This window comes from Bombina bombina, chromosome 4, assembly GCF_027579735.1.
Source record: "Bombina bombina isolate aBomBom1 chromosome 4, aBomBom1.pri, whole genome shotgun sequence".
In the NCBI taxonomy this organism is placed as follows: Eukaryota; Metazoa; Chordata; class Amphibia; order Anura; family Bombinatoridae; genus Bombina; species Bombina bombina.
In genome coordinates this window covers 324898813-324921585 of record NC_069502.1, presented here as the reverse complement: position 1 = coordinate 324921585, position 22773 = coordinate 324898813, and the positions used below count along the sequence as shown (strand labels likewise).

The following is a 22773-nucleotide window of genomic DNA, read 5'->3' as shown; positions in this document are numbered from 1 at the left end:
TGGATGCAAGGAACCCTCAGGCGTAGGACATTGAGACAAGAGGAAGTCTTCACTGTAATCTTTGGATCGTTAAGAGTACTAATATCTGAGTACAGCTTATTTTTACATCCATATTCTTTGACCACGCATAAGGAGATTTCTTTCTCCCTTTCACAGGAAACCACATGCCTTCTACTGTGAACTATAACACTGGTTTGTTCAGACTGTCAGCTCTCATTATTTTTACCTGTTGATATTCACATTTTTATATGTATGTGTGTTTTATTATCTACTATTATTTAGCAATGTCTAGCTAATTATCTGCTGTGTTTTCTTTTATGTATTAAGTTTTTACAATATTTTTAATGTGATTTTAATGCGATATTAGTAAAGTGAATCTATTTGTTTGCTATTATTATTTTTTGTAGGACCCTGTTAAATCAACACTTGAGAATGTTTTTGTGCAGTTAAGTATTATGTTTGATTTAATAATTGTCTTTAAGTTGGAAGAGATCCTTGTGTCTTAATTGCCTGTGTAGTTCAATTGTTTTGCGCTGATCAAATTGCATTTGTTTTTGTAACTGATTAGGATCGCCTCCATATCGCTGAGGAAGAGGTGCAGAACCGGACATGCTCCTGTTAGGACTAAGTGCAGCAGCAATAGGAGCAGGAGCAGCCATAGCTTGCGAGGCACTCTGATCCAAAATGTGCAGTGTAAGTCAGAAGGGTTTGCAGGGCTAGTGCAAGATGATAAATGGGGTTATCCAGTTCATCCCTCCTGGAAATTATGGTGGGTAAAGGTGAATTATTAGCACCATCAGGATTCATGGCCCTTGCGTAACGTCAGGGAACCAGGAATCAGACAGAGACATGAAATGCTAAATTAATCACACCTTTCTTAAAAAAATAACACAAAAATTATTGAGTCAGAAAGTTAAACAACAAGCCAGGAGTCAAAGCCAAAGCTGGCAGTCAGATAAACTGGATCAGGATTCAAAGTGAGTAGTCAGGTACACAAAGATCAGTGGAGTCAGAAACAAGCCAGGGATCAGGAACCAGAAGGTACGTCAAACAAACCAGATTAAACACAGAATCAGTAACACAGGGACTCACAGAGAAGTCAGAGACAACGCAAGGGAAAAGGCAGAGTGAACTGATGAACTTTAAATAGTAAGTGATGACATCATAATTCTGGGGCTGCAACCTGTCTTTTACAGATGATGTTCTCCAGGTTGACCATAAGAGGGAGTCTGGATGTAGTGATCAGTGTTGCACACTCTGCTTCAGACAAGGAGAGAACATAGGCTAGAGAAATGACAGCTACAACAAAAAGCTGCAGACAACGAGCAAAGTCAGGAGAAACGCATACACTACCCAACCTGAGAGACTTGCATCTGTAGTGATCACAGTCCAGGTAGGACAAGCAAAAGAAGTCCCTGAATAATAAACTGATGATCCAGCCACCAAGTTAGAGACTGACTTGTACTGGGATCCAAAAATATCTTTTGAGATAGCTGAGTATAATCTCTGCACTATTGATGCAGCGTACAAAGCCAAAGAGGCCTCATGTGAAAACATGGAATTGCATCATAAGCTGCAATCATGAGACCTAGGACTTCCATACAAAGAAGAAACAAGGGAAACGAGAGAGATTGAAGGTTCAGACAAGACAAGCTGACATCCTCTCTGCTGTTATAGAAATTGATCCTCCAACCATGCTGTTGAAGAAACAACTAGAGTCGATTGTTGTGAGATTCTGCTACAGGAAAAGACCGAGCTTGAACCAAGATGTCGTCCAGATATGGAAACACTGCAATTGACCTGATCACAGACAAAAAGGCACCCAGAACCTTTATGAATATTCTTGGAGCTGTAGCCAGACCAAATGGTAGAGCAGCAAACTGCAAATGCCTGTCCAGAAAGGGAAACTTCATAAATGGGAAAAAGTTATTTGTGAATTGAAACACATGTTAAGCATCCTTTAAATCTATTGTGGACATAAACTGATCTTGCTGAACAAAAGGCAGAATAGTATGAAAAGTTTACATTTTGTTACAACTTGTTCAGAGCTTTTAGATCCAGAAATGATCTGAAATCTCTCCCATAGCTTCCAGATCTTAGACAGCATCAGTTTTTACAGGAACATTGCACACATAAACCTTCCTCTCTGAGGCTTTGTTCTGCATCCTATTTGTTATCCATGAGAAACTATAATCAGAATCCAGGGGTCTGGAACAGACTAAAACCAAGCCCCCTGAAAAAAGGCTTAATTATCCACATACCAGAACTTCTGGATCGAGGGCCGCACCTTCTTGCAGTTTTGATAGTAGGGATAGATTTCTTACACAGCTTTGACTTGTTCTAGTTAGCACTAGGTCTCCAGACTGAACCAGAGATGCATTGATTTTGAACAGAGGAGTCAAACTTTGTTCCCAATTCTGATGATTAGAAGCTTTAGATTTCGTTCTAGACTTTTTGTCCTGAGAAAGAAAAGCAGTTTTACCTCCAGTAACAGTAGATATAATAGGGTCTAAATCAGAACCAAACAATTTCTTTCCCTGAAAGAAAATAGATAATAATCTGGATTTTGACACCATGGCAACTGCTCATGACCACTTCCGGCAGAGAGCGCAGCAAATTTTAAGAGTAAACATAAGAAAATCCCGTCAATTGCATAAGACAACACAAGGAAACAAAAGTCGAGCGAAAAATTACATACATCGATTAGCTATATCTCACACATACTGCAACACAAGATGGTTCTAGCACTGCAAACAAAAAACAAGAAGATAAAGCTAAGTGCCATATACTTATTTTTATTTGGAAAGTATATACACTACAAATAAATACAGTCACTCTATATTGTGATAAATATAGGTTTTTGGTTGATAGATTTATCTATACAAATGTAAGTGTTCCTTATTTTTATAGGATGATCTGTTACATTGTACTAAGAATTTAACCAATGTTAAATAACATACAAAGTTATTTTATCAGATCTCTGTAGTAAATGTATCAAACATGTTGTATATGCCATTTAAGGAATGTTAGGTGTAGTCAGCAGAGTTGCTATGGTAATAGTAGCAAGAGCTAATTAAAAGGGTGTGTAATGGGTGTAACCGACATCCCAATTAGTCTTTTTGGGTTTAAATAGGAGACTTCAGTCATATTTCAGTAGAACTTGCCTGAGGAAACAGAGTGGTGAGCTCTGAGAAACGCGTAGCGTGTTTTACTGATTGTTTTTATGTTCATTTATTTATTTTTATAAAACTTATTTTTGATATACTTCTGGAGTCTCCTATCTTTTATTTGCTACATTGATCCACTGCTTGCCAGAGTGTTATGTGCACTGGGCCACTATAATATACCCAGCTTGCCTCATTAGCACTATAGTGTGCTCCATAATATGTGAGTATCTCTCTAAAGGGATTATTTGGGGTTTACAACTGTATCAACTGATTTGCACTAGGAGTCGCCCTCTGTATATTTTTCCAGTTTTCCAGATCTTTTCCATTCAAGAGGAGCAGCCCTTCTCATGGTGCACAGTCAACTGGGACACTGATAAGTTTCCAGACCATCTACCTAGGCATTATCGTTGCCTTCACTACATGTGAGTACAAAATCTGCTAATATATATTATCTACTTACAAAAATTGGCTACACTAGGAGGCGCCCTTTCTTTTTTTGTTTCAATGGCAAAGCCATGCATGTTTGCTATTTCTGAACAAAGAGGTCCCAGAGAAGCTTTTACAATAATTTGTGCCATGATTGCACAAGTGGTATGTAAATAATTTCAGTGAGAATCCCAAAGTTAATCACATTTGGCGGTGAAATGGTGGCATGGAATATACCAAAATGGGCCTAGATCAATACTTTGGGTTGTCTACTTAAAAAAATATGTAGTTTTGTCAGGAAAATAGAAAAAAAAAACAAGGCTCTATTTCTGTTTAAAATAGAGTGATAGCAAAAATGCTAACAATTTTTTTGGGCAAGTTAATTGCTTAAAGTCCCAGTAGTGAAGGAGTTAAAATTTGAGTGCCTTTTACTTAAGTTTAAACTTGTTAAAACTTGTGTAAGTTGCTGCTTTACTATTTTTCTGTTAAAAATGTAATGTAATAAGTTTAATCATGGTTAACTATTTTAGTTGTAATTATTTGCTACAGAGAGATGCAGAAATTCTCAACTGGATCATATCTGTGGTTCTTTTATTTTTAAGGTTCCTTAATTTTATTACATTTCAAATTTCCATTTAGAAAAATCCCACATTATCGTCTGCATCTTCCTTTGTGGACTGCTCTGTGGACTGCAGAATGGACTATGGGAGCTATCCCTTTTTCTGATGAATTGATCACCTCTAACCCTCCCAGTGTCCCTTGCCATACCTTTTTCCTTTACATCGATCACTTGATATAATATAGTGTCAAAGCAGTTCTACCTTTGTTTCTTCAAATATGATTAGTCCCACTCCCAATTCTTTCTTTCCTGTGTGTTTACCAGTTGGACTGCTATGGCAACCAGTCTTTATACCATTTCAGGTCCTTCTATCCCCTCTTTGACTGGCAAGTGTATAATCCGACAACTACAAAACATGTACAGGTAAACTGTATGATAAGTAGGTACCCAAGTATTTCAGTTTGATGCTTTGTCTTTTAAGGGGACAGTTTGGGATCAATTGGTTAAGTTCTTCTACCCAATAATTCATATTTAAATACTCTGATTTTGTTAAATTTAGGAGAAAGCCGGACACCCGGCCGGACTTCTCAAAAGCCTCAAGGGCGTATGGAAGGGAAGACTCTATCTAAGTAAGGGTAAGGAGAACATCATTGGCGTATAACGCCAGCTTGTGCTCCATGTCTCCGATATGGATCCCTGTGATGAGATTGTTATTTATGATCTGTTGAGCTAGTGTTTCAATGAATAAGGCAAATAAAGCAGGCGAGAGAGGCCAGCCTTGCCTTGTTCCATTGTATATGTTGAAACTTTCTGACAATATGCCATTACCTTTGACCTTAGCAGTGGGGGCAGAATATAGGGAAATTACTAAATCTAAGAATTTGTCGCTGAATTTCATTTTCTGCATTATTGGTTTTAGAAAAAGCCAATTAACACGGTTGAAAGCTTTCTCTGCATCTGTAGAAACTATGATGGTAGGGGTGTGTGTGGCTTGGGCATGGGAGATAATCTGTAGTGTTTTTAGGGTGTTATCCCTAGCCTCCCTTCCCGGAATGAAGCCTACCTGGTCTGTGTTGATTAATTTGGGTAAGTATCTTCTCAATCTTGTGGTGAGTATCTTGGCAAAAAAAATTATGTTAGAATTTAAGAGGGATATGGGGTGAAAATTTACGGGTCTATTTAGAGTTTTCCCTGGTTTGTGGAGGACTGTGATGTGGGCTTTGAGTGAGTTACCTGAGAATCTCGTGGAGTGAATTAATGAGTTGAAAGTGTTTGTTAAGGAACTAGCAAGGTGGTGGATATAAGTCTTGTAGTATGTCATGTTAAACCAATCAGCGCCTGTGCTTTTACCTCCAGGCATCTCTTTAATTGCATTTTGTGTTTCTTCCACCAAAATGGGCAAGTTCAGGCTATCTGATTCGTCTAAGGTCAGTAAGTCCATATCCTTAAGGTTAGTTTCCATGTCTTGTTGGGTGGAAGTATTGTCTAAGTTGTACAAGGTCGCGTAGTACTGTATAAACACTTCTGCTATACTTTTACTCTCCTTTTGAAGATCTCCATGTTTGTTTATGATGGTGTATATATGTGCATTTAATTGGTTTCTCTTAAGTGTTTTAGTGAGAGATGATCCCACTTTGTCTTTGATATCAAAGTATTTTTGTTTCAGCAGAGCTGCTTTTTTTGGTGTTCTTTGATTAGGTAGTCTTTGAGGACTTTCCTAGATTGTGTTAGGGATTCTAGTATGCTGGTGGTCTGTGGGTGTTTTTTGTGCTCTTTTTCCCAGTGGCTAATTTGGGACATAGTAGAGCTTATGTATTGTCTGTTCCATTTTTTTTACTTGGCTTTATCAGCTCACCTCTTATAACACGCTTGTGCGCCTCCCAAAAAATTCCTGAGGTTATGTAGTCAGTGTCATTTTCTCTAAAATAATTTTCTAAAGACTGGTCTACAGCCTGTTTGGTTAGTGTATAGTAGGAAATCATCCATCCACCATATGAAGGGGTGCTGTGGCATGTCCGGCCACACCACTGCACATTGTACGGGGGCATGATCCAACCAGGTGATTGTGAATCAGTGATCATGGAGAGGCCAAATCTGGTCTGTGTGTATGTGATCGATTCTGGTGTATGTGTTGTGTGGGTGTGAGTAGAAAGTATAATTCCTGATGTCAGGGTTAATGGCCCTCCAAATGTCATGCAGCCACAGTTGGTGCAAGTTATTGGTTACCAATTTTTGGACTCGTTTAGGGGTAGTGGTGATGCCTGTAGAGGTGTCTATTGTTGGTTCCAGTGATAAATTAAAGTTGCCCCCTAGGAATATTGTCCCCGGGCATAGGAGATTAGTTATGTGTCTGAATTGGATGTGCTGTTCTTTATTTGAGAGGTATATGTTTGCGAGGGTAATTGGCCTATTGAATAACAAGCCTATCAAAATCAAGTACCTGCCATCCTTGTCTTTCTCTTTATGGGTTGATTGGAAATGTAGGGAGTTTTTAAATAGTATGCCCCTTCCTTCCTTGTGGCTCAGGAATTTGGGTTTGTGGCCTCTCCTAAAGTGTGTCTCCTCTATAAATAGAATATCACTAGGGGCTCTGTGGAGGTGTTTAAAGACCATGGACCTCTTTTCCAGGCTATTAACCCCTTTCGCCTTTATGGAGGTGAGGGATATCATATGTGCCATTGTGTGACTAAAGGGTATGGGTATGAGTATGTGGACCGGGAGGTAGCCTGTCTACTTGATGTAAGTCTTACACTGTGTCTGATATAGGACAATGAATGTAGGTTACCCCTGTACTGCAAACAAAATCAATGTAACAGGTTAAAAAATAACAGTGCAAATATTCTTGAAATGTGTAATAACAATAAAAGACAATGAAAATACAATGCAAAAACAATTGTAAAGGTAAGCTTAAGTCTCTTGTTATTTTTTTTTTTTTTTTTATTTCTATTTTTTCTTTTCTTTCTAACTGAAAAGTTCAATTAGCAGTAAGTTACAGTCCTGCAACAATAAAGAATCTAGTGGGTAGTATCCCCACTTCCAAACCTAGAGAATTATAGGAAAAGAGAAAATTATGTCATATGACCTGTAGCTGCCGTGGCTAGGAGGGGATGTCAGTTCAAGGTGGGAGATGCCGCGGGTCTGGTGGACATCGAGACCTGATCCAAACTGTCAGATGCAGAGTAAGTTGCAGTTTTATGAGTTTCGTGCGGGAGGTTGTTTGTCCGTTGAGTGTCTCTGGGGGAGGATTGGCGGTCCTCTGGGTGTTTAAAGTTGAGTTGAAGAGTTTTGTTAAATCTTGGCAGGTCCTCCAGTGACCTGAGGGTGACTGTTGTGTCTCCCTTAGAGGCAGTAATGCTGACCGGGAATCCCCACCGGTATGGGATCTGTTGCTCCCTCAAGACTGTGGTGATGAAGCCCAACTCCCTCCTCTTCTGCAGCATTGCTGGGCTGAGGTCTGAGAAGATCTGGATGTGGAATCCAGCATGCGTGACTTTTTGTTTTTGTCTGGCCTGTCTCAAGATTTATTTCTGTCCTTGTAATCTAACAGCTTTACAATTATGTCCCGGGTGGGGCGCCTTCATGGGGGGCTTTGTTCTCAGGGCCCTGTGAGCTCTTTCAATGCGTATGTCTGCGGTGCTTTTTGGACCCCTCAGGGTCCTGAACAAGTCCTGGAGGCACCCTTCTATGGCATTTGGCTGGATTGACTCTGGGATCCAGCGTATGTGCAGGTTATTACGCCTGCCTCTGTTGTCCAGGTCCTCGGCTTTCTCCATCAGTTGATGTATAATTTTTTCCTGATCATATGCGATTTTGGAAATTTGCTGTATGTCATTGTTGACCGTGTTTTGGCTCTCCTCTAAGACCGAGACCCTTTGTGTGACTTTAGATAGGTCTCTTTTTATCTCCCCATACCAGTTTTTGACCTCTCCTAAAATATCTTTACTATCATCTTTTGTGCATAGGTTGTGCAGGTCATCTTTCGTGAGGGCGGGTGAGCTTGTAGTTTTTTTCTCGTGCTGCTGCTGTTCTGCGGATGCAGCCATTTTCGGGATTTTGCAACTCGGTCTTGTTGTTTGAGGTATTGTTGCATTAGCTTGGTGCTGTTAATGTAGTTGGTCCTAAAGTTTCTGTAGCAAGACATATCCAGAGGCACAGCGTGACAGGGCAGGTTCTGAAGGCTGATGAATGCAGGGGTAGCAGTAAGAGGTCAATATATCCCTGCAGGCTGTCACAGTCTGGGCCACAGCGCTGTATGTGTGCAGATTAGTTTAGGGGGCAAGGCTCCCCACGTGGGATGGAAATCTATGTGCTGGAGCTTGGGTCAGGAGTATTGAGTAGTGTGTGCCCTGTGTTTTATGCCCCATATACCTCAGGTATTCAAAAGTGTAGCAGTTCAGTCAATGAGGCCTATCTATCAAGCTCCGAAAGGAGCTTGACGGCCCGTGTTTCTGGCGAGTCTTCAGACTCGCCAGAAACAGCAGTTATGAAGCAGCAGTCACAAAGACCGCTGCTCCATAACCTGTTTGCCTGCTCTGAGCAGGCGGACAGACATCGCCGGAAATCAACCCGATCAAGTACGATCAGGTTGATTGACACCCCCTGCTGGCAGCTGATTGGCCGTGAGTCTGCAGGGGGCGGCATTGCACCAGAAGCTCTTGTGAGCTGCTGGTGCAATGCTGAATATGGAGAGCGTATTGCTCTCCGTATTCAGCGAGGTATGGCGGACCTGATTCGCACTGTCGGATCAGGTCCGCCAGACTTTGATAAATAGGAGCCAGAGTGCTGTAGCACTTGTGTGTGTGCAAAAAAACAGCTCACCTCCGTGTTCCTCCAATGCCCCCTATACAAAGAAGCCTGCTTCCAGCAGCATGGAGCCAGTTCTGGCCGAAGGGCGCCAAGTCAGTGCTCTGTGTGGTGGGTCCCCCACTGTAGATGAATCTGAGGAAGGCAGCAACTAAGGGACGACTCTAGGCTCTGCCCCTGTGTGAAAAAAGGCCCTGTGATTAATTCCCAGTGCATAGTGGCAGGGGAGCTGCGGTCGAGTGACGTGCAAGGCCGCACTTCCGGTTTCGGAAAAACGGCTTCGTTTTTTCCACTGTGGGGTTGAAATTAGACATGTGCATGGCGAAAAAATTCGGTTCGGTTCGGATCGATTCGGATTTTTTCTAATTTCGGTTCGGAGCGATTCTAATTCGGAAAAATTTGAATCAATTCGGTTCGGATTTGTTTCGGATTCATTCGGATTCGAATAAATTCGGTTCGGATTTGTTTCGGATTTATTCGGATTAGAATAAATTCGGCTGGATTCGGATCGATTCGGTTCGGAAATTCGGAATGTCGGTAAGTGTTAGGTGGGATTAGACTAGTATTATGTACTGTACATTAGGTGTTACCCATAGCAGAGTGATATAACCTAATATACTGTACAATACTAGTGTAATCCATGGCTATCCGAATCTACCGAAAAAATCTGAATAAATCCGAAGTAATTCGGATTTCTTCGGTAGATTCGGCACTATTTTAATTCGGAGATTCAGTTCGATACGAATCTCCGAATTTTCCGAATTTTCCGAATTTCCGAATCGAACCGAACCGAATCGCACATGTCTAGTTGAAATGATCTGTTTTTGGGCTCAGTGTGCTCCGAGGTCCCCCAGGTACCTCTGTTGATAGTTTTGTGGTGATCCCCCAGGTCTAAGTTGTGCGGGTTGGAAGTGGAGCTTAGGAGCTACTGGGTTATGCAGCCATCTCACTGAAGGCCAGTCTCCGCCCCCTGTGAGTGCATAAGTTTTATCTTGTTTGGAAATAAAGTGACACTTTTAATACTACACTTAGATGTGTTGTGCGCTCTATTTGTTCTGTCTTACAAATACCTCTGCTATATGATTTTTTAAGACTTGGAGTCAACACCAGTGGACTAAGTATCGCATCTGTATACATTTTAAAGAGACACTATCGTTGTTTTTTATATGTGTTGTAAATTATAACACTAATTTGCTATTTAAGCTTATTTCAGCTTGCTATTTCATCTCAGTTTGTTAATTATTACTAACACATCATTTATTATTGTGTGGCGCTTCCTGTTCTGGGATTTTTTTTGTAGGGCATTGCCCTAAGCTAAACAGCTCTAAGTCCCCCCCCCCCCCCACCCAACCAGCTTCTGAAATCATGCTATATTACAGGCTATATTACATATTCTGTTCAAGTCCTGTTTTAATATAATGACTTTTATTTATATACTTTTTATATTTTTTATTATCATAATAAGGGTTAAATATTTGGTGTCTCAGGATAGCAGTGCTGCATTTTCCAAATTCTTTTACTCCAGCTACAATGTCGCATTTTCCAAGGTTTGAGAATAATTCTATTTAAATGATCTTTTGACTGGCTCAAGATGAGTTGGACAGATTGGTAGATATGATGGTCACTTTAGACAGTTCAGAGTCCTAACTAGATATACTATTGCAAATTATGCCACATGGATTGAGATAATTTAGATAGTGATCTTTAGAAGTTGAAGAGTGACATTCTATTTAAATTGCCAATGGCTGGAGAAAGACCAGATCTTGCTAACAAGAGAAGGAGGTTCTGTATTCCTGTGATTACGTGCACACACACACATTGGGTGGATGGCATTTATGTTCTCTGAGTGATGCCTGCCCCCCTTCTCCCTCTTTAAAGGCTCAGGTATAGCTAGGCATCATGCTCTGGCAGCATACAACAAAAAAAGTGAGCACTGGTCACAGGGTACCTGCACTGAAACCCAAGAACCTACCCCAGTGTGACCCGGCTTTGCTGGGAGATGATATTGTCTCAGTACTTAATTTACATAGAGATTTTTCTAGTATATAGTAAAATACCCCAAACAACGTGACTGCTATTACATAGGCCTAAGTGAATGGTGGAAGTGTCTCAGGTACATGATTAGTAGGAATTTTGCTGCTAATAGCCATAAATATTCCCAGTTGCAGCTGATTGCCATTTTCACTCAAACTGTGAGTGCAGTAAGTAATATAAAATGTTTAATAGTTGTGCGTTTAGATAGATTTTTAAGAGGCTATTTTAGGAGGTTGTAGGAAAGCAGGTTACTAAGGTTTATCATGAACAAGTATTTTTCTTTTTACATGATTATTTTAACATTTTTCTTAGTTAAAAATAAATAAAATTGTTTAGCAGTTAAAGGATGCAATTTTTAAAATTCTGAAACAGTTATTTGGATGAAGTTTATGGAGGAAGTCTTCAGCCGATTTTGGCAGTCACTACCAGTGATCAGTTATATCACCCTATGATAATTCTAGGCCACAGTCCAAAACAGGCCGAATAGTTGCTTTAAATTATATAGAATTTGGCTCTTAGTTGTATAATGACAGAAATCGCTTAGCAGGGTTAAAAACAAGATGAAAAAAGGAAAATAGATTCATTAGTCATTCTATAAAAATGAGCAGATGTATACTTGAGCAAGCAGAATGTTTGATCAAAGACAGAAAAAGTAACTCATACATAGTAATTGTACAAGCACAATGTCATTTAACATTTACAAAAATAAACATCGATTTCACACATCTAAGGCCCCCACAATGTATTTACTCTTTCTTGAATGTTTATGTTTTAACTTAATCTATAAATTCTTTTTAAATTAAAATTTAATTTCATATGCTATCCTCTGACACCAATACAAATTAACACATTCAAAACTTGTTATCTTACGTGGAATAAATCCATGCATGCTATGTAAAAGTTATGTTTTGTAAATATAGTGAAAAAAAACCTCAACCTGTGCCAACCTACAAAGCACTACATCTAAAATATACTGATTTGGTCTATGGAACACATGATTCATTTATTTTAGCAGCTCAACCTCATTTAATTTTGGACAGATAAAAAAAAACTTCTAATTTTAAAAGTGGCCAATAAAATAGAAGACTACTGCTGACGCCACCAATGATCTGGTGCATTACAAATGGCCCTTCCTGGATTTTGTGGGGCATTTTTTTAAAATGTTTTTTTGCTGCCCGGATCCATTAGATTTTGTATTAGATGAAGAAAAGAAGATACACTTGGGGATTTTTGGGGGGTCCTTCTTTATTTTGGACCTTTTTTTTTTTTGGGGGGGGGGAGCTTTTTCTAGTTGTCAGGATCCATTTGATTTACATCTAATGATGAGTTTAAAATAATTGTTGGTTAATGTACTTTTTTTTTTTTTGTTTTTTTTTATTGTTGATTTTTTTATTTAAATATTTAATGTGTTTTGTTGTGTTCTGGTAGTCTGCTTAATTTTAGTTGTGCTTTGTTAGATAGTTTTAGGATTTGTTTATCTTGTAGGTGTAGGTTTTATAGGTTGCTGTTTTTTTATTGAGGTTCTGTGTTGTTGTTTGATTTTGTGCTGTCTAGTCTTGAATGTCTTTCTTGTTGTTGGTTGTTTGTTGCGTTGTCAGATTCTATTAAAGGACCACTAAATACAATAGAAATACATAATTAACAAGTGCATAATATAAAGAAAATGTAATAACACTTACTCTGACTTTCAAGTAAGCAGTAGATTTATATTTTCCTCATTTGCCGGCCCCTGTATTATGTGACAGCTGTCAGCCAATCACAGACTAGCATACTTATACCCTATGAACTTGTGTTCATGCTCAGTAGGAGCTGGTGCCTCAAAAAGTGTGTATATAAAAATATCCTACAAAATTTGATAATAAAAGTAAATTGGAAAGTCTCATAAAACTGCATGCTCTATCTGAATCATCAAAGTTTAAAGGGACAGTCAATTCCAAAAAAACCTTTCTTGATTCAGATAGGGCATGTAATTTTAAACAACTTTCCAATTTACTTTTATCACCAATTTTACTTTTTTCTCTTGGTATTCTTAGTTGAAAGCTAAACCTAGGAGGTTCATATACTAATTTCTTAGACATTGAAGGCCGCCTCTAATCTAAATGCATTTTGATAGCTTTTCACCACTAGAGGGCATTAGTTCATGTGTTTCATAAAGATAACATTGAGCTCATGCACGTTAATTTACCATGGAGACAGCTCTGATTGGCTAAACTGCAAGTCTGTCAAAATAACTAAAATAAGGGGGCAGTCTGTTGAGGCTTAGATACAAGGTAATTACAGAGGTAAAATGTGTATAATTATAACTGTGTTGGTTATGCAAAACTGGGGAATTGGTAATTAAGGGATTATCTATCTTTTTAAACAACAAAAATTCTAGTGTTGACTGTCCCTTTAATTTTGACTTTAGTGTCCCTTGAAGGTTGGTTTATTTGTTTACACCTAGATTTAGAGATTTGCGGCCAAAGGGGTGCGTTAGCTACACGTGTTTTTTCCCCCGCACCTTTTAAATAATGCTGGTATTTAGAGTTCTCTGAAGGGCTTAGGCTCCAAAAAGGGAGCAAAGAGCATAATTTACCGCCACTTCAACTCTCAATACCAGCGTTGCTTACAGTAGCGGCCATCTTGAAAAACGTGCTCGTACACGATTCCCCGATAGGAAACAATGGGGCAGTTTGGGCTGAAAAAAAACCTAACACCTGCAAAAAAGCAGCGTTCAGCTCCTAACGCAGCCCCCTAAAAAAATAACAAAGCTCCCTAAAATAAAAAAATGCCCTACCCTATTCTAAAATAAAAAGTTAACAGCTCTATTACCTTACCAGCCCTTAAAAGGGCTTTTTGCGGGGCATGCCCCAAAGAAATCAACTCTTTTGCCTGTAAAAAAAACATACAATACCCCTCCAACATTACAACCCATCACCCACATACCCCTAATCTAACCCACCCAAACCCCCTTAAAAAACCTAACACTAAGCCCCTAAAGATCTCCCTACCTTGTATTCACCCAGCCGGGTATCACCGATCCGTCCAGAAGAGGGTCCGAAGTCTTCATCCTATCCGGCAAGAAGATGTCCTCCAGAGGGTCCGAAGTCTTCATCCTATCCGGCAAGAAGATGTCATCCAGAGGGTCCAAAGTCTTCATCCAGGCAGCATCTTCTATCTTCTTCCATACAGAGCGGGTCCATCTTGAAGCAGCCGGCGCGGATCCATCCTCTTCTAACGATGTCCTAAGTCCAAATGAAGGTTCCTTTAAATGACGTCATCCAAGATGGCGTCCCTCGAATTCCGATTGGCTGATAGGATTCTATCAGCCAATCTGAATTAAGGTAGGAAAAATCTGACTGGCTGATTGAATCAGCCAATCAGATTCAAGTTCAATCGGATTGGCTGATCCAATCAGCCTATCAGATTGATCTCGCATTCTATTGGCTGTTCCGATCAGCCAATAGAATGCAAGCTCAATCTGATTGGCTGATTGGATCAGCCAATCCGATTGAACTTGAATCTGATTGGCTGATTCAATCAGCCAATCAGATTTTTCCTACCTTAATTCCGATTGGCTGATAGAATCCTATCAGCCAATCGGAATTCGAGGGACGCCATCTTGGATGACGTCATTTAAAGGAACCTTCATTTATATTTAGGACGTTGTTAGAAGAGGATGGATCCGCGCCAGCTGCTTCAAGATGGACCAGCTCCGCTCCGGATGGAAGAAGATAGAAGATGCCGCCTGGCTGAAGACTTTGGACCCTCTGGAGGACATCTTCTTGCCGGATAGGATGAAGACTTCGGACCCTCTGGAGGACATCTTCTTGCCGGATAGGATGAAGACTTCGGACCCTCTTCTGGACGGATCGGTGATACCCGGCTGGGTGAATGCAAGGTAGGGAGATCTTCAGGGGCTTAGTGTTAGGTTTTTTAAGGGGGTTTGGGTAGGTTAGATTAGGGGTATGTAGGTGGTGGGTTGTAATGTTGGGGGGTATTGTATGTTTTTTTTACAGGCAAAAGAGCTGATTTCTTTGGGGCATGCCCCGCAAAAAGCCCTTTTAAGGGCTGGTAAGGTAATAGAGTTGTTAACTTTTTATTTTAGAATAGGGTAGGGCATTTTTTTATTTTAGGGGGCTTTGTTATTTTTTTAGGGGGCTTAGAGTAGGTGTAATTAGTTTAAAATTGTTGTAATTTTTTTTTTTTTTGTAATTTAGTATTTGTTTTTGTTTTTGCAATTTAGTTTAGTTGATTTAATTATATTTTATTATAGATAACTGTATTTAATTTATTTAATTAATTTATTGATAGTGTAGTGTTAGGTTTAATTGTAACTTAGGTTAGGATTTATTTTACTGGTAATTTTGTAATTATTTTAACTAGGTATCTATTAAATAGTAAATAACTATTTAATAGCTATTGTACCTAGTTAAAATAAATACAAAGTTGCCTGTAAAATAAATATAAATCCTAAAATAGCTACAATATAATTATTATTTATATTGTAGCTATATTAGGGTTTATTTTACAGCTAAGTATTTAGCTTTAAATAGGATTAATTTATTTAATAAGAAATAATTTATTTAGTTAGATTTAAATTATATTAAACTTAGGGGGGTGTTAGGGTTAGGGTTAGACTTAGCTTTAGGGGTTAATACATTTATTAGAGTAGCGGCGAAGTCCGGTCGGCAGATTAGGGGTTAATAAGTGCAGGTAGGTGTCTGCGACGTTGGGGGGGGGGGCAGATTAGGGGTTAATAAATATTATGCAGGTGTCGGCGATGTTAGGGGCAGCAGATTAGGGGTACATAGGGATAATGTATGTGGCGGCGGTGTTTGGTCAGCAGATTAGGGGTTAAAAAATTTATTAGAGTGGCGGCAATGTGGGGGGACCACGGTTTAGGGGTGCATAGGTAGTTTATGGGTGTTAGTGTACTTTAGAGCACAGTAGTTAAGAGCTTTATGAACTGGCGTTAGCCCATAAAGCTCTTAACTTCTGACTTGTTTCTGCAGCTGCAGTTTTGTCGTTAGAGTTTTAACGCTCACTTCAGCCAAGACTCTAAATACCGGCGTTAGGAAGATCCCATTGAAAAGATAGGATACGCAATTGGCGTAAGGGGATCTGCGGTATGGAAAAGTCAGGGCTTGGAAGGGAGCGTTAGACCCTTTCCTGACTCTAAATACCAGCGGGAGGCCAAAACCAGCTTTAGGACCCCTTAACGCTGGTTTTGACAGCTAACGCAGAACTCTAAATCTAGGCGATAGTTTTAAATTTTTTTGTTTAGTTGTGGTGGTTTAGATTAAAAGGTGTATAGTTTTTATATTTTATATAATATTGTGCTGGGGTGAGGGTACTTAAAGGGACATGAAACTTAATTTTTTTTTTTCATGATTTAGGTAGAAAATACAATTTTAAACAACTTTCCTGTTTACTTCTATTATCAAATTTGCTTCATTCTCTTGATATGCTTTGTTGAAGGAGCAGCAATACACTGGTACTGGTTTCTAACTGAACACGTGGGTAAACCAGTGACAATCAGTATATATATGCAGCCACCAATCAGCAGCTAGAACCTAGGTTATTTGCTGCTCCTGAGCTTTCCTAGATAAGCCTTTCAGCAAAGGATAACAAGAGAAAGAAGCAAATTAAATAATAGAAGTAAATTGGAAAGCTGTTTAAAATTTTATGTTCTACCTAAATCATGAAAGAAAAATTTGGGGTTTCATGTCCCTTTAAGGGTTTAATAGTTTAGTGGGGTTTGCACAATTATGTAAAACTATAAAGTAGCCTCTACTGTCTTTTATAGGCAGCCCACTTTTTGTCAATATATCGCTATACCCTCGGACTGCAAGACCAGCTAGGGCAGAAAGGCATTTTCTCATGGGTCTAGCAATGTTTTGAATATCGGGGCCTATTTATTGCTGTTCTGTGACAGTTCACAGGTGCCTTCTTTCCCCTTGTCTTGTTTACAACCGGAGGCGAAAAGAAAACATTACTAGTGATTTCCAAGCAATAAAGGGCACATTATAATAAATATTTGTAAAAAGTAAAATGTTTTCACTTGCAAGTTATATATATATATATATATATATATATATATATATATATATATATATATATATATGAACACACACACGCACATATTTAGACCTGCGTATGTATTTATCTCTATGGTAAAGCCCTTTACAATCCTTTTTTTTTTTTCTAATACCTGACGCATCATATCTTTGAGCCCTTATAACTTCTTATTGCAATTTTTTAAATATTTTTTATTAGCTGGTGTTATTATGAGTGTAATTGTAGTTTTTAATGTATTTTTGAGGTATTTGTGCAACTTTTTATTCGAGCGTACCAGTTAAAGGGACAGTCTACTCCAGAATTGTTATTGTTTAAAAAGACAGATAATCCCTTTATTACCCATTTATTACCCATTCCCCAGTTTTCCATAAAAAATATGTTTATGTTAATACACTTTTTACCTTTGTGATTACCTTGTATCTAAGCCTCTGCAGACTGCCCCCTTATTTCAGTTCTTTTGACAGACTTGCATTTTAGCCAATCAGTGCTGACTCATAGGTAACTACACAGGAGAGCACAATGTTATCTATATGGCACACATGAACTTGTGCTGTCTGTCAAAAACTGTCAACATGCGCCCTTCAAGAGCTTAGAAATTAGCAAATGAGCCTACCTAGGCTTAGCTTTAAATAAAGAATACCAAGAGAACAAAGCAAATTTGACGATTAAAGTAAATTGGAAAGTTGTTTAAAATTGCATGCCCTATCTGAATCAGTCAAGTTTAATTTTGAGCTCTGAAGTAACGCTAACCAGACGCATGTTAAATTCAATTGCGTTTGAGCGAACAAAATTACTTTTAACTTGTAATAAGCATGTTATTTCCAAAGTGTGCAAACACACGCAATAAACCCCTTATTGCTTGCACACAACTTTTACTGCCCACTTGTAATCTAGCCCATAGTCTTAAAACAGGGAAACACAGAAATGTTACAAAATAAACCAGTGAGTTGATTATTAAAACCTTGGAGTGCCTGTCTATCCTATATATATATATATATATATATATATATATATATATATATATATATATATATATATTTATATATATATTTTTTTTAAGATTACCCTTAAATGCAAATATAGCAGGGGTCAGGTTGAGTGGGAACGCATGGGAACGGAGTGCCTGTACTATTTTTGCAGGAGGAACTAAGTTCCCTCTGAACAGAGAACAGAAATGCTTCAGTAAACACTGCTGCTGCTGCTGCTGGTAGGAGGTACTGGAGCACAGTCTGGATAAAGGCATAAGGAGATCCTCTAGTAAAGGGCAGTAAAACTTCCTACAAAACACTAAATGCAAGCCTGTCAGCAGTCCTTCTGTGTAATCACTGCACTGTGTGCAACATATGGTGCATATATTTCTGTGTGGCTTGCTCTGGGGTGATTTAGCTCCCCTCAGCAGAAATAGGACTATTGCACCTTAAGTAGGTGAGACTCTGTGATAGAGGAGGATTCTCAGGCCCAAAGGCAACCATTTAAAACTTTATTTAATTTGCTTTCATTAACCAAAGTGTATAGATTATATACATATAAATGCAGTGTGTGTGTAAGTGTGTTTATATAAAACAATATTAATTGTGAGGGGGGTGAAAGTATTGGTTAATTCCCACACTTTTTTGTAGGACTTGACCCCTAATATAGGCTTATCTTCCAAACTATTAAAAGAGTTGTGTGCAATGATTTTGTTATAGGTTTTAAAAAGAAAATTCAAATGACTTTGTACTGTGAAATTCCTCACATATGGTATTACAAACCATGAGAAAACACTTTTCACTCTAGTCTTCAAATTATTTTTGGATTTGTCAGATTCAATATTCTTACCCTCTTTAAAATCTTTTTATGTTTGTTTTGCACGGAACATCTTTTTTGTAAATGCTCAATTCACATTTTAAAGGGACAGTCTACTAAAATATAAACTTTCATGATTCAGATAGGGTATTCAATTGTAAACACATTACCAGTTTACTTTTATCATCAAATTTGCTTTGTTCTCAGGTATTCTTTGTTTAAAGCTAAATTTAGGTAGGTTCAAACTGATTTCTAAACCTTTGAAAACCACCTCTTAACTCAGTGCATTTTGACAGTTTTCCATAGATAGTTAGCTAAATTACAAGTTTTGCGTTGCGGCCTGTAACGCTGAAATATGTCAGTTTCAGCGTAGTGATGTCGCAAACATAAAATTTTCCGCAAATGTTCGCGAAAGGGCGAACCGCCATAGGCTTCAATAGGCAGTCGAATTTTAAAACCCACAGGGACTCTTTCTGGCCACAATAGTGATGGAAAAGTTGTTTCAAGGGGACTAACACCTGGACTGTGGCATGCCGGAGGGGGATCCATGGCAAAACTCCCATGGAAAATTACATAGTTGATGCAGAGTCTGGTTTTAATCCATAAAGGGCATAAATCACCTAACATTCCTAAATTGTTTGGAATAACGTGCTTTAAAACATCAGGTATGATGTTGTATCGATCAGGTAGTGTAAGGGTTATGCCCGCTTCACAGTGACAGACCAAACTCCCGAGGCGGGTACAACATCATCATCATAACACTGTACGTCCATGTGTGTAATGCTGCCTGACTGAGACATATCCCTGTTATCTACATCCTCTGGCAATAATGTTTGTGCATCACTCATTCTTCCAACTGATGTGTAAATAACTACTCTGACAAATCAAGTGAAGCGGCTGTGGTGCTAATGTTGGTGGTGGCGGCAGGCGGGCGAGTGGTAACTTGAGAGGTGCCCGAAGCTAAGCTGGAGGAGGATGGTGCGTTAAGGTTCCGAGCGGAAGCTGTAGAAGATTGGGTGTCCTGTGTTAGACAGTCAACTATGTCCTCAGAACTTTTCGAGTTCAGGGTACGTGGCCTCTGAACACTGGGCATTATTCTAGGGCCAAAGGGAATCACAGCACCACAACCATGACGGCCCCTGTGGGGTGGCCTGCCTCTGCCTGTCATTTTTTTTTAGATTAGTGGTACTATGCGTGCAAGCTACTGTGACAACAGATATGAGTGGCACTGTGCACTGGCAGAAATTGGCAGAGTAGACACTGTAGGCCTGACACATACGCTTGCAGACAACTAACTGCTATTCAATCTATTACAGTCAAAATTGTATTTTTTTAATGTACACTACTGTTACACCAGATATAAGTTGCACTGGTGTGACACTGTGCCCTGGCAGGCTCTGAAACGCACACACGTGAAGGAAACTGACTGCTATTATTTCACAGTCAAATTTCTAGTTTTTTTTTTTAACCCCTTAAGGACCAAGGCCATTTTTCAATTTCTTTCCCTTAAGGTCCAGGGCTATTTTTACATTTCTGCGGTGTTTGTGTTTAGCTGTAATTTTCCTCTTACTCATTTACTGTACCCACACATATTATATACCGTTTTTCTCGCCACTAAATGGACTTTCTAAAGATACCATTATTTTCATCATATCTTATAATTTATTATTACAAATATTATAAAATATGAGGAAAAAAATCATCCAGATAGGAAAAATATAATGAGAACTCCTACCCAGTTTGAATCGGTATGCTGTAAGAATAACCCAGTAACTCGCGCCTTATCCCGCATGTACGCCCTCCTACAAAACCAACTTCCGGGTCAATCCCCTTACTATATAGACAGATGGGAACATGAACTGGGAATGACTGTTGCACGTTCAGAGGCTACTCGAATATTTTCCACCATTACTAAGACCTCCATCTCCTGTAGAATGCTCGAAATCAATATTAAACTAATACATAGGTGGTATCTCACCTCAGCTAGGTATCATAAATTATTTAGCAAAACTAGTAACGTATGCTGGAGATGTCACTCCCAGATGGGAACAATGTCGCACATATGGTGGCAATGCCCACACATCGTTCCCTTCTGGGCAGAAGTGATAAAGGAAACATCTACCATCTTGAGCCCCGAAATCACTTGAGATCCCCTTTTATGGCTCTTTCATCTTACCCCCAAAAAATATACCTCTCCCCAAACCAAATTACTCCACATATTAATTAATAGTGCTAATACTTTAATAGTCAAAAATTGGAAAACACCCTCAACCCCCTCCCTAGCGCAATGGATTGCTCAATGCCAAACTGTGTTAAATCTGGAAGAGTATCACTATATGAAAACTAGACGTCTAGACGTGTACCTTAAAATTAAAATCCTACGGGAATCTTATATAAGAGATAAATTTGAAAGCCCACCCAATCTCACACCTACCCCGCTAACTGCAACCCCTCTGGCTCCCCAATAGCCCCAGGTTTACACCTATACATCTCTCCTTCTGTAACGTTGTTGTGCCTCCACTTACACCACTTCTGTAACCATAATTGATTGATGAGTCTAATGTCAAAAAACTATTGTCAACTTTTGTCATTTTATTTTTCGTTTGTTATATTTTTGTTTGTTTTTGTTTTATTGATTGCTGACACTTGCCTTCTATCAAAGCTCTGTACAACTTTTGTTAAAAAATCAATAAAAACAGTTTAAAAAAAAAAAAGAGGAAAAAATTGAAAAAAACACACTTTTTCTAACTGTGACCCCCAAAATCTGTTACACGTCTACAACCACCAAAAAACAACCATGCTAAATAGTTTCTAAATTTTGTCCTGAGTTTAGAAATACCCAATGTTAACATGTTCTTTGCTTTTTTTGCAAGTTATAGGGAAATAAATACAAGAAGCACGTTGCTATTTCAAAACCACTTTTTTTCAAAATGAGCGCTAGTTACATTGGAACCCTGATATCTGTCAGGAATACCTGAATTTTTTGCATATATTTTTTTTAAGAAGACATCCAAAAGTATTGATCTAGGCCCATTTTGGTATATTTCATGCCACCATTTCACCGCCAAATGCGATCAAATAAAATAAATTGTTCACTTTTTCACAAACTTTAGGTTTCTCACAGAAATTATTTACAAACAACTTATGCAATTATGGCATAAATGGTTGTAAATGCTTCTCTGGGGATCCCCTTTGTTCAGAAATAGCAGACTTATATGGCTTTGGTGTTGCTTTTTGGTAATTAGAAGGCTGCTAAATGCCACTGCGCACCACACGTGTTTTATGCCCAGCAGTGAATGGGGTTAATTAGGGAGCATGTAGGGAGCTTGTAGAGTTAATTTTAGCTTAAGTGTAGTTTAGTAGACAACCCAAAGTATTGATCTAGGCCCATTTTGGTATATTTAATGCCACCATTTCACCGCCAAATGTGATCAAATTTAAAAAAAACAAATTTTTTTTTGCAATTTTAGGTTTCTCACTGAAGTTATTTACAAACAGCTTGTGCAATTATGGCACAAATGGTTGTAAATGCTTCTCTGGGATCCCCTTTGTTTAGAAATAGCAGACATATATGACTTTGGCGTTGCTTTCTGGTAATTAGATGGCCGCTAAATGCTGCTGAGCATCACACGTGTATTATGGCTAGCAGTTAAGGGGTTAATTAGGTAGTTTGTAGGGAGCTTGCAGGGTTAATTTTAGCTTTAGTGTAGAGATCAGCCTCCCACCTGAAACATCAAACCCCCTGATCCCTCCCAAACAGCTCCCTTCCCTCCCCCACCCCACAATTGTCCCCGCCACCTTAAGTACTGGCAGAAAGTCTGCCAGTACTAAAATAAAAGGTTTTTAAAAAAATGTTTAATTTTTTTAGCATATTTACATATGCTGTGGTGTTGCACCCCCCCTTATCCCCCAACCTCCCTGATCCCCCCCAAAACAGCT

General features: G+C 38.9%; 1 long non-coding RNA gene across 1 annotated transcript in view; it reads left to right on the top strand.

The window, feature by feature from the left end:
- The window catches only part of LOC128656248 (uncharacterized), a 188267-nt gene that overhangs the window by 66079 nt on the left and 99415 nt on the right, over positions 1-22773 (top strand). The window contains exon 2 of the long non-coding RNA XR_008401985.1: positions 569-693. This is a non-coding gene — a long non-coding RNA (uncharacterized LOC128656248). The remainder of the gene's footprint in view (positions 1-568; positions 694-22773) is intronic.